Raw genomic sequence first — 11,699 nt, forward strand, 5'->3', positions numbered from 1 at the left:
TTTCAGGGGGGGGGGGGGGGGGGGCATAGGGCACAGAAGAATTCAAAATAGCCACGCTCCCCTACTGGCTTGGTCTTTCCCTTTTTATCTCCAATCAAAAAGTTCCAACCCACAGTTATCTTTCTCATTGGTCAGTTTGAATCAAGTGGGAGATGCTATTCCAGCCTCCACAGAACTACAGGATTTCACAGAAGTGGAAATTTCCAGGTATTAGGAAGTTAAGTCTACAAATTCCTAAGAGCTGAGTCACCATGGAGAGGACCCTGCAGGGGTCTCCTTGAGAAGACCTCTGTTCTAGATCTCACCCTTCCCAGGTATCCTCTCTCAGTTTGGGTAGATTGAATTAGGAGATTAACTTCGAAATTGGAATGTTGTTTGGGGTCAAGGGTTATACTGACTATTGTTTACTATGGGTCATGGGTTCTGCTGATTATTGTTTAAGATAGGATTAGCATGGTTTTCACTTTGAACTTTAATGTATAAAATTGTAATTTTGGAATAGAAGAACAGAACAGTCTTGAAAAGGCTACTCACTGTTCTCCAGAATCCTGGCCTTCTGACAAAGTTTGGCTGCATATTGGCTGACAGTGATAAGTGGGCAGACCCTCTTTGTCCGGTAACAACTTCCCTGGGGTCTCATTAATCAGTGGCATCTTGAGCGCCTAAATCAGCCTCCAGAGGGCTGCTGCTGCTGCTCCTTCACTCTCCTATATTACCCACAGGCTATGAGCAGGTTCTCCTTCTAGCTCCTGAGCAAACAGCATCCTAATGAGAGAGGATACCCAAGGAAGGTGAGGTCTAGGAGAGCAGAGGTCTTCTCAAGAAGACCACAAAGGTACACCTGCAGGGTCCTCTCCCGGGTGACTCAGCTCTTGGAAATTTGTAAACTTAACTTGGAAATTTGCACTTCTGTGAAATCCTGTAATTAATTCTGTGGGGGCTGGAATAGCATCTCCTACTCGATTCAAACTGGCCAATGAGAAAGGTACCTGTGGGGTGAAACTTTTTGACTAGAGATAAAAAGAGAAAGACCAAGCCAGTCGGGGAGCTCGGCCATTTGGAATTCTTCTACGCCATAAGCTCCTGGCCGGTGAATAAAGCCCTTCCTCTTATAAACATGGTGTTTGGGTGCTCTTTCTCTCCAATGGGCCTCGTCTTCCTGCAACACTAACAGATCAGAGGCACCAAGCCCCTTGTCCCTAAAGCCTGGGAGACCACCTGGCGGGAAGGACAAGAAAGTAGGCAATGGTCCTGAGGGAAAGGTAGGGGGGAGCCTGAAAACTCTCCAGGCCCTGTCTTTTCTGTGTTGTCTGCATCTGTTGGGAAACACAGAAATGTGTCTATTTGCTCAGCACAGAGGGTGGGTGTAAGAGAGGTTCAGGTTTTGGTGCCAAGAGGTTGAGGCTGAGAGGGGGACACCAGCCAGCACAGGCGGACCAGATCCTGGAACCAGAGGGAACTGTCTCTGCATGCCATCTCTCTCCCTGGGACCTAAGTCCTGGAGGGCAGAAAGAAGATAAAAGATAAAAACCAAGGTGTTTTTCCTACTCTCACATACCATTGTCAACCTAAAGGAAGAAACTGAGGCAAAATAAATGTATCTGGGCGGAAGTTGAAGACTGCAGTCCAGGAGACAAGTCAAGTTACCCTGAATATATACACTCCAATTGGCAATTGTTACAACCGGGTGGTTATGGTTTTTTTATTTGTTGTTGTTGTTTTTGAGACAGAGTTTCGAGCTGTCACCCTGGTTAAGGTGCTGTGACATCATAGCTCACAGCAACCTCCAACTCTTGGGCTCCAGGGATCCTCTTGCCTCCGTTTTTTTATTTTTAGTACAGCCTGGGGGGTCTTGCTTTTGCTCAGGTTGGTCTCAAACTCGTGAGCTCAAGCAATCCACCTGCCTTGACCTCCCACAGCGTTAGAATTACAGGTGTGAGCACCCAGTCTACAATTAGGTTTTTAAAGGAAAAAGAAAGGGCAGTTCTTAAATTGCTTACCAAGAAGTTACATTGGTTCATTAAAATAACATCCGCTATTAATTGGCTACACATTGTTCTTTGTATCACCAATTCCAGGTTCATGAAGATCAGAATCACATTGCACAATTTGTGGTAGGAATTCATGAGTCTGGAAACTGTTGGGAAAGACAAAAATAACAAAGTGCTTTTAGACAATTACCCCTGGGCAAGGCTGCAGGACCTCCAGCTCACTTCCCCTGGGACTGATAACTTTCACATACCTCACATTCCTCAAGCTCCTCCTAGCCACATTTCTTTCTCACGCTCACTTTTTACACCACATGTAGGGGGGTGGGGGTTCTCCCCATTTAAACTATTCTGCAGTGGACACCAACTGGGAATCCTATATATTAGGGACCTAGACACTTCCCTCACAACTCTACCAGAACAAAAGGCCTACCTGGCCTGGCCCCAAGAATTCTGCGGGAAAGATGCTAGCCCACCAAAGCCTTCCAGAAACCTGAGAAATCTTCCCCTACGCCTGGTGCAGAAATAAGCCCCCAACCACTCTCAATACAGCCGCCATCTTTACCCAGGCGGGTCTCAGTCCCCTTTCATTAAATTTTGCCTGACTCTGTCCTGATCTCCTTTCTGGGCAGAATGCCAACCCCCTTTCACTATAGTTCAATTTTGTTCTGACATCACCCACTTGGAGATAGCATCACATCCCACAGGTTAGGGATCAGTCCCACAAGACTGGCCCCCTTCAGACAAGATCCAGGCTGTTTTACCTGTGCTGCTGGCCAACCTGCTATGAATCAGAGTTCCCACCGTGCCCTCCATAAATTTGTTTAATTTGCTAGGATGACTCACGGAACACCGAAAAACACTCCTTTTACTTTCACGCATTTATTATAAAGGACATTTGCAAAGGCTTCAGATGAACTGGCTGGCAGAGAGATGCACGGGCTGCACCCGCAGAAGGGGTGAGGAGCTCGCATGCCCCGCCCCCGAGACCTCCGCGCTCAGCAATCTGCAAACTCTGGAAAACTCAGTCCCAGAAGGCGTCCTCTTGCAAGCACGATCGATTAACGATTAAATCTTTGACCATTGTGGAGGAGCAAAACTTCTGCCCTTCCTGGAGGTCTGAGGTTCTCCCCTTCCTGGGGCTGAAAGTTCCAATTTTCTGCAGGGTTGGTTTCCTAGGCAACTAGTCCCAAGGGCTCCCAGCCTCTGGTCATCTCATTGGCACGCAAAAGGACCCATCCGTGTGGAGATTCCTAGTGTTTTCTGAACCCTGTGCCAGGAAGCGGACCAAGACAAAACGAATGCTGAGTACATTTCGCTGCGTCACAAGGCACAATCCTTTTCCCGCTGAACAAGTTCTCAATGATGTCTGTCAAATGAAGCACGGGCAGAAAAACTGCTGAAGGGGAAATTTCCCGGAATCAAGAGGAAGAAAGCCCTTCCTAGCAACAGTGTGTTCCCAAATCTGAGGGTGAGCTGATCCCTTCTGTGAATTACACTCCCTCTAACCTGCAGGTTCTCTAGTGGCTGAGGGTCCTGCCGTGCGTGCTTGTCTGCGGGAGGGTTTCCTGGCTGGGCGGTTCTCCGCCTCTGAGTAGTGTGAGGGACGAAATCACAGCTGTAAGTGAAGGTCGCCGGTCAATGTTCATTTCTTGACAAAGGCCAACAGTCCAGAAATTAGATTATTCCCGCGGCCTGTCTCGGGCCATTGGTGGCTCCACTTCGCAGGAACGCGGCGGATAGGAAAGACATTTCCAGCCCATTGACTCTGCAGACCGAGTGACTGACAGGTTATGTGTGAAGGTTTGCTGAGTCAGGTTTGCTGTGACAGTTTATCTTCGCCTGTGAGCGCTCCAGAAATCCTGAGTCAATGGCGCAGGAACCTCCACGGGGAAAAGTTCTAAGGTCGCCTTAACTACCAGCCTGAAAAGGGAGCCACCCTACAGTTTCACAAGTGTCTCCGAAGGTGACTTCCCCGGAGTGTCCTGTAGGGGTGAGGGACCGAGGGTGGGGCCCTTGATCGCGTGAGACTTATAATGGAGATAGCAGCCTGCCAAAGGAATTTGCTGCTGTCAAAGATGTTTCTCTTCTCCCATCATCCAGAATCCTGGTAAATCTTTTTCCCATAAAATTGGTTAACATGAACCAGAAACATTCCTGCCTGAGCCCCTATTGTACTGTCCACCTGGGGTTTTATTTCATTGTTATGTTGATTATTCCAGGGAAAACTCACCCAAGAGTCATATGTGTAGCTTAGTGCTGGTTTTTGGTTTTTGTTTTATTTTTGTTCTTGTTTTTGAAACAGAGTCTCACTTTGTCGCCCTAGGAGGTAGGTGCCGTGATGTCATAGCTCACAGCAACCTCCTCTAACTCTTGGGCTCAAGCTATTCTCTTGTCTCAGCCTCCCCAGTAGCTGGGACTGCAGGCACCTGCCACACAACACCTGCTCTTGCTCAGGCTGGTCTTGAACCTGTGAGATTGGGCAATCCTCCCACCTGGGCCTCCCAGAGTGCTAGGATTACAGGCACTGTGCCAGGTTCATGCTGGGTTTTGTAGTTTCCTTAGTGAATCTGTTTTGAAAACAGGTCAGGAAGCAAAACTTGTTTATAAAGGGAAAGAAAGTGGGGGGTGAATTGGCTCACATTAGACTCCCTCTAACCTGTAGGTTCTCTAGCACTCTGGGAGGCTGAGGCAGGTGGATTGCTTGAGTTCAGGAGTTCAAGACCAGCCTGAGCAAGCAAGAACAGAACTGGTCTCTAAATAAAATAATAATAATAGTAATAACTAGGTATGGCTCAGCACCCATTGCTCAGTGGTTAGGGCTGGTGGGCCTGCTAAACAACCATGACACCTACAACAAGAAAATAGCTGGGCGTTGTGGCGGGCATCTGTAGTCCCAGCTACTTGGGAGGCTGAGGCAAGAAAATCGCATAAGCACAAGAGTTTGAGGTTACTGTGAGCTGTGACACCACAGCACTCTACTGAGGGCAACATAGACTCTGTCTCAAAAGAAAAAAAATACCTGGGTGTTGTGGTGGGTGCCTGTAGTCCCATTAGGAGGCTGAGGCAAGAGGATCACTTCAGGCTGGGTGCCTGTAGCTCAACCGGCTAAGGCGCCAGCCACATACACCTAAGGTGGCGGGTTCAAATCCAGCCCGGACCTGCCAAACAACAATGATAGCTGCAACCAAAATATGGTTGGGCATTGTGGTAGGTGCCTGTGGTCCCAGCTACTTGGGAGGCTGAGGCAGGAGACTCGCTTGAGCCCAGGAGTTGGAGGTTGCTGTGAGCTGTGATGCCATGGCACTCTACCCAGGGGGACAGCTTGAGGCTCTGTCTCAAAAAAAAAAAAGAGGATCACTTCAGCCTAAGCGCTTGAGTTTGTTGTGAGCTATGATGCCATGGCACTCTACCGAGGGCCAAAAGTGAAACTCTATTTCTCAAAAAAAAAAAATAAATAAAAAGGAGAGAGAGAGAGAGAAAGAAATCCAGAGCCTTGTCCTGGGTGACTCAGCTGTCCTTTAGCCTATGCCACAATGTTGTCTCAAAAACTACTCCCACCAGTAGTGGGTATAAGGTGACCAGACCTCCCACTTTTGGCAGGACAGTCCTGATTTTTAACAATTTGTCCCACGTCATGCAGCATTTTTAAAAAGTCCTGAGTTTTGGAAAGAATGCACAGCAAGCTAGGGAACGGCGGGAGAACAGGAAGGAAATATTTCGGCTGCCATGTGGCTATTTCGCCAGGATATGAGTTTTATATTATTTTTGTTAATTTTATAATGTTAAACTTTAATAATAACAAATAATTGTTGAGAACTGATTATTGAGAACTGCTTATCAAAGTGCGCATTGTTGATCAGTTGTTAGAATTCAACCACCATTATTTGGACTTAATGAACAATGGCATTTTTTGGCATTGGCAACCACGAAAACATTTTGTAACTGTCTCTCAGACGATACACATTGTACTGTGTGCTAGTGCTAGTTAAAGAAGTGATGTCAACAAATCAGCTATTCAGATAATTTAGGTAATTTATTTATTTATTTCATGAATTTAGCAGACAGTACTCATATTATTTATATTTTATAGTGGCAGCAAAAAGTCTAGCACTGGTCTTGAAAGTGACACTTACAATTTATGAGGTATCAGTATCAAAAAAATATATTGATAAGGAAAATGTTAAATCTTGGGCATCAGCAAAAATCACAATAGAGAACAAATGGTTAGAAATATTTCATCATTTTGAAACAAACCATGTTCCATACAATAATGCACTAAAAATTGTGGAATATGTGCTGTCCTTACGTGGAACTAATGCTGTGACTGAATGCATTTTTTCTATGGTAAATAAAGTGTGGACATCAGAAAAATCACAATTAAGTGTTGAGACTTTGAAAACCAGTTTATGTGTGAAATATAATTTAACAACAAATTCTTGTGAAAAATTTCATGACCTTTTAAACAACGACAGCAGTCTAATAAAAAAATTCACTCAAATGAGAAATAGGCCAAAGAATAAAATAATACTATATATAATTTTTCTAATGTATTATATTTGTAAATTGTACTTATGTTGAAATTTTAAAAAATATTACAATACTATTTTTGTGTTCTATGAAAATTTTTGTTGCTCTATATAGACCAAATTTTTAATTAAGAACACCCCCACCCCCACCCCGCCACAGTCAATGGTGTCCCGCTTTACCAATGTTAAAATCTGGTTACCTTAGTAAAGAAGCAAACGGAGGGAACAGTGATTATTATCAAGCAAATGAGGGGACAATGGCTAACTATTATCATTATTTTATTTATTTTACTCCTTCTCAGATTTCTGGGGGCTCTTACTCTAGCTCTCATCTTGTACCCCTTCATCAGTTTGTAAGGGTGGTTTTGACAGTACATGTAGTGAGAATAAGATGGTGTCAGTCAGGTTGGGGTCAAGATGACACAGCTTGTCTGTGGGTTTAGGTCCTATGTGACTTCCACCTCATGTCTTCCATTCTTATGGAAAATTCAGCTTTAATTACGAAAAAATGAAAGAAAGAAAATTCGAATTTAACCTAAAAGTTGTCAACAGGAAAGAAGCCATACTCAGTAAAATAATTTAAGGAGGTTTATTCTGAGCCAAATTTGAGGACCATGAGTCTAGACCACTCCCAAGAAGACTTGAAGTGGTGGGGTAACAGTTTGGCTTTATACATCTTAGGGAGACAGGAATTATAGGTGAATCATAAATCAAACATACATTGGTTTGGCCCCGAAAGGTGGGACATTTGGAAGGGGAGGGGCTTACAGGTGATCGGTGGGTTTAATGATTCTTTTTTTAGGTTTTTGGCTGGGGCTGGGTTTGAACCCGCCATCTCTAGCATATGTGGCCGGCACCCTACTCCGTTGAGCCACAGGTGCTGCCAAGGTTTAAAGATTCTTTAGCTGAAAATTGGCTAGAAAGAATTAGGTTTTGTCTAAAAGATCAGGAGTCAGTGAAAAGGAATGCTTAAGATAAAGGGGTTTGTTAATCAAAGATAAAGGTAATTAGAGATGACAAACAAATCAAGTGGTATGTGTATGTTTGGGACCTGCAGGTATGTCCTGCATATCTGCTACCTGATAGTGAGTGGGAGGACCTTTTTTTTTTTTTTTTTTTGAGATAGTTTCACTTTATGGCCTTTGGTAGAGTGCTATGGCGTCAGACAGCTCACAACTGTTGGAACCTCCAACTCCTGGGCTTAGGTGATTCCCTTGCCTCAGCCTCCCTTGCCTGAGACTACAGGCACTTGCCACAATGCCTGGCTATTTTTTTGTTGCAGTTTGTCTGGGGCCAAGTTTGAACCCACCACCCTCAGTATATGGGGCCAGCGCCCTGCCCACTAAGCCACAGGCGCCAGCCCAGGAGGACTTCCCTAAGGGGAGGAAACATGATGAGAAATGTCTGATTTCCTTTCTCAAAGCTAGCAAACTCAGTTTTAGAGATCCTCTTGGCCAAGAGGAGGCCCAGTCAGTCTCTGAAGGGAGAGCCTTAAGATTTTATTTTAGTTCACCCACTGTGTATCTTGAGTAGTTCAGGGTAATTGATTTAGAAGGTTAACTTTTGAATTAGAAATGTTATTTTGGGTCATGGGTTATGCTGATTATTGTTATTTAAGATTGAGAGAGGATACCTGGGAAGGGTGAGATCTAGGAGAATAGAGCTCTTCTCAAGGAGACCCCAAGGATATACCTACAGGGTCCTCTCCATGGTGACTCAGTTCTTAGGAATTTGTAGACTTAACTTCCTAATACCTGGAAATTTCCACATCTGTGATATTCTGTAGTTCTGTAGAAGCTGGAACAGCATCTCCCACTTGATTCAAACTGACCAACAAGAAAGATACCTGTGGGTTGGAACTTTTTGATTGGAGATAAAAAGGGAAAGACCAAGCCAGTAAGGGAGCATAGCCATTTTGAATTCTTCTGTGCCATAGCTCTGCCAGCTGAAATAAAAGCCTTTTTCCTCTTAAATACAGTGTTTGGGTACTCTTTCTCTCCATTGGGCCTCATCTTCCTGTAGCAAGATAAGGGTAAATATGGTTTTTGCTTTGAACTTCTATGTATAAAACTGTGGTTTTATAAGTAGAAGAAGAGCTCTTTTCCTCCCTTGGTGCCTAAGGATCACTGGCCATCATGAATGACACAGTAACTATCCAGACCAGGAAGTTCATGACCAACCGACTACTTCAGAGGAAACAAATGATCATTGATGTCATTCACCCTGGTAAGGCTACAGTACCAAAGACAGAAATTAGGGAAAAATTAGCCCAAATGTACAAGACCACATCTCATGTCATCTTCGTATTTGGATTCAGAACTCACTTTGGGGGTTGCAAGACAATAGGCTTTGGCATGATTTATGATTCCTTGGATTATGCAAAGAAAAATAAACCCATAGACTTGCAAATGGCTTGTATGAAAAGAGAAAGACCTCAAGAAAGCAGTGACAGGAACACAAGAATGGAATGAAGAAAGTAAGGGGGACTGCAAAGGCTAATGTTGGTCCTGGCAAAAAGTAAACGGGATTGGATAACAAGTAAAGGAGGTAAAGACTCTACAATGACACTTACTGCAGCCATTATGTAGATTTTTCACAAGAGGATTATTAGTAAAATAAAGATTAAAAAAAAAAAGGAATGGAAGAACAGAACAATCTTGGGGAGGCCACTCTCACTGTTCCCCAGAATTGCTGACCTTCTGCTAATAAAGATTGGTGGACCTAACCCTGTCTCTGCATGTACCAATATTGGCTGACAGTGACAGGCAGCTGGACCCTCTTCATCCTGTAACAGTTTCAATATCCAGGGCTCTGCAATACAGAAAAATCTTCCTAAATTATTTCCTTCAGTGCAGCCAATTCTCTGTCCAACTCACAGTGTATGGTTATTATTAACATAAAGATAAAAATCTCTCCCCTGCCAGTGGCCTCAACCTTGCTGTCTAAGGAGGGTCATCCAGATCTTCCTTAAGACTGCCACACTAGAAAAAAATTCTTTTCCTTGGAGCCATGATGTTTTATTAGGTACATGTGTGTTATATATGTTTCACAAAGCCCAAGGCTCAAAACTAGCATAAGTTAAATACAACTCACATGGCAGTTAATGTGTTAAAGGGCCAAGGTGGCTGGACACAGTGGCTCATGCCTTCTGGGAGGCCGAGGTGGGTGTATTACTTGAGCTCATGAGTTCAAGACCAGCCTGAGCCACAACGAGACCCCATGTCTAAAAATAATGGGGTGTTGTGGTGAACACTTGGTAGTCCCAGCTACTTGGGAGACAGAAGATCACTTGAGCCCAAGAGTTTGAGGTTGCTGTGAGCTATGCCACCACTGCACTCCACTGAGGGCAACAAAGTGAGGCTCTGTCTCAAAAATAAATAAATAAGGGGCCAAGTTGTCAAAAGTGTGCATTTTTTCCTTGCCTATCCTATGAGGCCCTGCCTCCTCCCTTCCTCTCTGAGTCTCACTCCCTCCTGAGGCCCTAACTCCACCACCTCCTTGCATACCATTATAATGAAGAGACAACCACCAAATGTGTGTTGAATGGATGGATGAGTGAATGAATGAATATCTGAAACTTTGTACTAATATAATACATGTTTCCAAAGATGATTATTTATAACAAATACAATTACGGCAAACATGCATAAGGAGAGGAGGATAAAGATAATGACTTTCCTATTTCAGAAAGAGAAAATAGGAAAACAAAATAATTAGGAAGGCAAAATGACGTATCTTATGCGTTATCACTATAAATGTTACCCCCCCAAAATCATAAGCCCTTAATCCTGGAAACTTACATTTAACTGGAATAATAAGAAACTTTTTATATGAAATATAAAACTATAAAGGAGGTTGGGTGTGCTGGCTCATACCTGTAACCCCAGCACTTTGGGAGGCTGAGGCAGGAGGATCACTCAAGACCAACCTGGCAACATAGCAAGACCCTTATCTCTACAAAAAAAAAAAAGTTAAAAATTAACCTGGCATAGTGGCACTTGCCTTATAGTCCTGGCTACTCAGGAGTGTGAGGGGAGAGGATCATTTATTCCCAGGCCTCCAAAATGCAGTGATCTATGATTGCTCCTGTAAATAGGCACTAAACTTTAGCCTAGGTGACAGAGCAAGACCCTGTCTCAAACAATAAGAAATAAATAAATAAAAATAAAGTAAACATTCTTACTCATCCTATAGCAAAAAAGAAAAACTTTCTCTTTGCCTGGTAAGATGTTCCACTTCCCCTCTGCCCTCCTACTAGGAAAGGCCTCTGGGTCAGATAAGTCCCAGCATTAGGAGAGCAAGCAAAGAAGTGCAGATTCGACCAGATACTTCTTGCTGTGTAGCAAGGAGTCCAGTGAGAATGGGGAGTAGAGCCATGTGGGCTGGGCCTCAGGGGTGAGAAGAAGACTCTGGAGGGAGATTTGGGGAAAAGCCAGTAGAATTTTAGATAATGTAGCCGTGGGTCATACAACAGATGTCCTTAATTATTTTTCAACTGATGCAAGGAATAATTGGAATGTCTTTTTAATTACTATGGCCTACCAGGCTGTTTGAAGGCAGGACTGGGCCTCATGGGAGACTGGGTTATAGGTGGGGTTCACATAGAGTAGAGGGATTATCACCCAGGATTTTAGACCCACATTAAAATTGTTCTTCCCAATCTTAGTCATGGCAACTGTGCCCCTCACTTACCACCTTTGATGTAAAGTAGTTGTGTTCAATTGGTACAATTATTCTCATTCATACACTCCAATGGCAAATTCAGACAGATACTGTAGAAATAAACACTGAACTTGTCATCACAATGTGGAGACATTGGGAAGGTTAAGTATGCACATTCAAAGCAGGAAAAGAGATTCATGTGGCATTTTGTCAGCTCATTAAATTAAATAAAATTTTAAAAGAAATCTTCCTTGTGGCATTGCAAACATAAAATTAACTTTTCTCAACAATAGAGCCCAAATAGGTGGTTTGAACACATGCAAGTAATTTCACTCCTTAATAGAGCCATAAAAATAAAAACAGATTTTTTTTTCAGTGATGGTAAAAACAAAAGAGGAAACAAGAACAAAAGCGTGTTTGGAGCTGACTCTACAGCCCCACAAGTGTGGTCCTGGCTGCCTGTGAAACACAAGAACCAATTGGTTTATCCCAAGGAATCCTCAAAGGCATGGGCCAATTA

At 43.6% G+C, this 11,699-nt stretch overlaps 1 pseudogene; it reads left to right on the forward strand.

Annotated features, from left to right (window-relative positions):
* Positions 1-8,652: 8,652 nt before the first annotated feature.
* Positions 8,653-9,038, forward strand: LOC100954018 (annotated as a pseudogene).
* Positions 9,039-11,699: the final 2,661 nt, after the last annotated feature.

The sequence above is a fragment of the Otolemur garnettii genome, unplaced genomic scaffold, assembly GCF_000181295.1.
Source record: "Otolemur garnettii isolate 467f Iridium unplaced genomic scaffold, OtoGar3 scaffold00088, whole genome shotgun sequence".
Taxonomy (NCBI): Eukaryota; Metazoa; Chordata; class Mammalia; order Primates; family Galagidae; genus Otolemur; species Otolemur garnettii.